Source organism: Camelina sativa, chromosome 7, assembly GCF_030686135.1.
Source record: "Camelina sativa cultivar CO46 ecotype springtype chromosome 7, ASM3068613v1".
Classification (NCBI taxonomy): Eukaryota; Viridiplantae; Streptophyta; class Magnoliopsida; order Brassicales; family Brassicaceae; genus Camelina; species Camelina sativa.
The window spans coordinates 5532955-5538320 of record NC_141886.1 but is presented as its reverse complement, the minus strand read 5'-3'; positions in this window follow the sequence as shown (position 1 = coordinate 5538320).

The following is a 5366-nucleotide window of genomic DNA, read 5'->3' as shown; positions in this document are numbered from 1 at the left end:
ACTTTGTGGCTTGGGAGTATGGTTGGTATATCGACTTCGGATGACGATCCGGGGACGCGCTGTAGGGTGGCAACCCGTGAGACAAGTATTGGATTTTTTCTTATATATTTTGGCATGCGGGCTTAGGCCCGATGAGGAGCCAACATTATGACATGCAGGCTTAGGCATGATGAGGAACCAATAAAAACTTAAGGTTTAGGCCTAAGAGTAAAGGAAAGTCCAAAAGTCGAGAGCAAATAATACTTGGAGCGTGAGTCTATCGCCTAGAGGTGAATTTCCGTAGATCGGTCGGAGGAGTGCAGGCCATGGAGACGATCGCACGGGAATTCTTGGCTGATGGATGTTCGAGATTCGAGATCGAATCCATGTTGGTGGGGGAGAATTGTAACATACGCGAACCGAAATCCCGGTTTATAACACTCACAATGACGAATCTCTACTATCAACTCAAAAACTATATATATGTTGCATTCACCCAAGGGCGGACCTACGTTTCACATTAACGGGGTCAGATGACCCCATAAATATATATATATATATATATATATATATAATGTGACCATGTATTAGTTGTTGATTTTGATAGAGTTGGTTGATAATCAATGGTATATTTTTTTTTCCTGTTTTGTTTATGTTATATAGGCCACCCACAGGCCACCACTTTTCTAATTATTTTTATATATTTTTGTTATTGTTTTAGTCAAAAGGTTTTTCTACGTTTTTTTATACGTGTAGTTTCAATTACTTCATAATGTTACTATATAGTTTTCATCAAAAAAGTGTTTTTACAATATAGTATGACTCCCTAAAAAGAATTCTAAGCTTGCCGGAGTTTGAAATGAGAGAATTAGAAGAGTTGGTGGAGGAGTGGCGACGGTCTAAGCTTGTGTCGTTGTGTAAAGAGGTTCCATCGCATAAGGCTGTGACACTTGTGAGGCTTTTGAATGCTCAGAATATTAGGATACATGAGGATTGGTTATTGAGTGGTTAACAACCGGTTAATTCTAGTTCAGTTAATTTGGTTAATACATGTTAGTATATAAGGAGATTAGATAAACGAATGATGGTTAAGCTTTGTAATATACACATTTATTTCTCGTTAAAAAAGTTTGTTAGAACCTTAATGGTTCTCTTCTTTTTCTACTTCTCTGTTGTGTTTTCCGGTGAATCGAACTCTTAATATAGTATCAGAGCTCTGCTCTTAAGTCTTCCGCTTCGATCAATTTCATTGGAAATCTTGTGAGAAGTTCAATTGAAAGAGATGAGCTGCTCAATTTCTTTTCTTCGGATTGTGAGAATTCTCATTGCTGCAATTTTTGAGTTTTTTTTGGAGTTTTCTTTGGGTTTTCTATTCTTCTGTTTGTTTTTCGCATTTGATTGACCTTTTCGTGGCGGACTTTTTTTTTTCTTTTATTATATTCGCCGTGATTTCCTGAAGATTCTCTATTCTTTCATTAAGAATGGGATCTTATGTACCTTCTTCTTCCGTTAATCCAACAAATTCGAATCCTCGTGAACCTCGAGTCTTCGCCTTTTCGGATGGATCAATATGAGAATCCGTACTATTTGAACAGTAGTGATCATGCTAGGTTTGTTCTAGTCTCGAATCGTCTTACGATAGCTTCTGATTTCCCTGCATGGAGGAGATCTATGTTGATGGCATTGAATGTGTGCAATAAACTGGGATTTATCAATGGTACGATTACTAAACCTCAAGAAACTCATCGTGATTATGGAACTTGGTCACGTTGTAACGACATTGTGAGTACTTGGTTAATGAACTCAATAGATAAGAAGATAGGTCAGAGCTTGCTTTATATTTCTACTGCAGAGGGTATGTAAAAGCATAATCTCTAGGTTTAAGCAAGATGATGCACCTAGGATATTTGCTATTAAACAGAGACTTAGCAAGATTAAGCAAGGATCTCTTGATGTTACAACTTACTATACGTCTTTGGATTCTTTGTGGGAAGAACATAAGAATTATGTAGAACTTCCAGTTTGCACATGTGGAAAATTTGAATGTGATGCGGCTTACAAAGCTGTCACTCCAAGTCAAGCATCTTTGGGAATATCCAGATTTTCCCGGTGCTTTTCTTTTAGTGCTTCGACCCGAAGCGATAGCAGTGGGAAAAATTACAGCAGCGTAGTCATGTGACTAAGTTTCTCATGGGATTGAATGATAGTTATGAGCAATCAAGGCGTCATATACTGATGTTAAATCCAATACCTACTATAGAAGAGGCTTTTAATATGGTTACTCAAGATGAGCGACAGGGAACTATTAATCCACCTACTCGAGTTGACAATGTAGCATTTCAAACCACGACTCCTGCTTCCTATGATGGAGATAGTGCTTATGTAGCTGCCTATAATACGATGCGACCTCAGAAGCCTGTTTGCACACATTGTGGTCGTTTGGGACATACTATACATAAATGTTATAAGCTTAATGGCTTTCCTTCGGGGTACAAGACTGGTGGTTACAAGGGTAATGGTATGATGCATAATCCGTCTTCTTTTAATCCTCGTATGCAGACTACTCAATTGCAACCTTGGATGCCTCAAGCTCAACCAAGAATGCCGATAGTTCCTTATGATCCTATTCAAAAAGCAATGCTGTTGCCAATGTCTATGCAGAACAGGCACCATATTCTACTACGATTGGTTATTATCATTATGTAGCTTCTCCTGACTTGGTTTCTCCAGCTCGTTTTAATGGTAATACTCTTAATACTCCACTTTTTACACCACAACAGTTACAACAACTTCTATCTCAATATAACTCTCAAGTACAAGCTCCAGAATGCGGCTTCTTCTAATACTGCAACGGTTACTGAACATGGTCTCATGGCTCAAGACTTCTACTTCTGGTACTATACCTTTTCCTTCCACTTGCCTTTGATACGATAATCATATTATTACATTTCAAAAACATGCTATTTCTTCTTTACAACAATTTCTTGCACCTAATGATTGGAATATTGTTAATGGTGTGTCTAGTCATGTTTGTTCTGATTTAACAATGTTTAGAGAGTTAGTCCATGTTTCTAGTGTTACGGTAACTTTACCGAATGGTACTCGGGTTCCTATCACACACTCATGCACCATATACATTACACAAACATTGATATTGCATAATGTTTTGCATGTTCCTGATTTCAAGTTTAATCTGATTAGGATAAGTTGTTTGGCTCAAAGTTTATTTTGCTCTGCTCATTTCTTTCCCAACTGTTGTCTTATTCAGGAACTTTCTCAGGTCTTGATGATTGGGAGGGGTAGACTCATCAATAATCTCTATATTCTTAAGACAGAACCAATGACCCTCTCACCATCTCTTCCTGTTGTTTGTTCTTTTTCTGCTACTACATTGGCTGATGGAGTTATGTGGCATCAACGACTTGGACATCCATCACCTGCATTTTTACAAAGTCTTGTTAGTATAATTCCTTCTCTTAAGTCTGTAGTTTTGAATGTTTCTCCATGTCAGATCTGTCATTTAGCTAAACAGAAGCGTTTAGCTTATGTTTCTCATAACAATCTTTCTTCTCAACCATTTGATCTAGTCCATTTAGATATTTGGGGTCCTTTTGGTACTGAGTCTGTAGAAGGTTTCCAATATTTATTCACTTTGGTTGATGATTGTACTCTTGTAACCTGGCTTTATATGCTAAGAAATAAAAGTGACGTTTCTACAACTTTTCCTCCTTTTCTTAAACTGATTTCTACTCAATATAATTTGAAGATTAAAGTCATTCGATCTGACAATGCACCCGAACTTGCATTCACTGATATGATTAAAGAACATGGCATGTTACATCAATTTTCTTGTGCATACACACCTCAACAAAATTCGGTGGTCGAACGTAAACATTAACACTTATTGAATGTTGCTCGAGCATTATTATTTCAATCCAATATTCCCTTGAAGTACTGGAGTGATTGTGTGTTGACTGCTGCTTTCTTGATAAATAGGATGCCTTCACCTTTGTTAGCTAATAAGTCTCCTTTTAAAATTCTTTGTCATAAGCTTCCTGATTACACTATGCTTAAAAGTTTTGTTTGCTTATGTTTTGCATAAACTCTTTCGGATGATAGACACAGTTTTTTCCAAGATCAAAACAATGTATTTTTCTTGGTTATCCATCTGGTTATAAAGGGTATAAGCTTCTAGATTTGGAATCTCATTCTATATCTATTTCCCGAAATGTCATTTTTCATGAAAATAATTTTTCTTTTAAGACATCAGAATTGTTATCTCAAGCTGTTGATATGTTTCCAAATAGCATCTTCCCATTGCCTGCACCATTACATATTGATGACTCTTTGCATTCACTTGATGTTGTTGATATTGATATCCCTGATGAATCTGATGCATAACATACATTTGCATCTAACACTACACAGTTGGACCCTAGTACTATTCTTGTAGAGGATACTATTGTATCACGAGAGACAGCTTCTATTTCTTTACCTATTGTTAGGCCTAAACGAAATGTAAAGACTCCCTTTTATCACTACCTTGATTCGGTACAGTGGAGTTTTCTCCTCACTACCTTGTGAGCCCTTGATTTTCCTGAACAATATGTGCAATGGATCCAAACATGTGTTACTACAACATCCTTTTCTGTTCAAGTAAATGGAGAATTAGCAGGCTATTTTGGCAGCTTGCGCGGTATCCGCCAAGGTTGCTCTCTTAGTCCATACCTATTCGTTATCTGCATGAATGTCCTTTCAAGGAAGCTCGACAAAGCCGCTGTCAATAGGGAATTTGGTTTCCACCCAAAATGTAAGCTGTTGAACCTCACACATCTATGTTTTGCTGACGACCTGATGGTCTTCGTTGAGGGGGATAAAACTTCGATCTCTGGTGCTCTAAGAGTGTCTGATGACTCTTCAGTACACTCTGGTCTCCATATTAGCCTCGAAAAATCAACTATCTACATGGTCGGGGTCTCGTCGGACCAACGAGAAGCGATACTTGAACAGTTTCCCTTTGCCACTGGTACTCTCCCGGTGCGGTATCTTGGCTTACCCCTACTACTAAAGAGAATGTCCGCGGCTGATTATTCACCTTTGTTGGATAAGATTCGTTTATAGATAAATTTGTGGACTGCAAGGACTTTATCTTTTGATGGGCGACTACAACTTCTAAATTCAGTGATATTCAATGTCACAAACTTTTGAATCTCTGCCTTTAGACTCCCAAAAGCTTGTATTCGCGAGATAGACAAGTTATGCTCTACTTTTTTGTGGTTTGGTCCTTCTTTGAATGCAAAGAAAACGAAGGTAGCTTGGACTGAGGTTTGTCGACCAAAAAGTGAAGGAGGTCTAGGCCTGCGATCGATAAAAGAAGCAAATCAAGT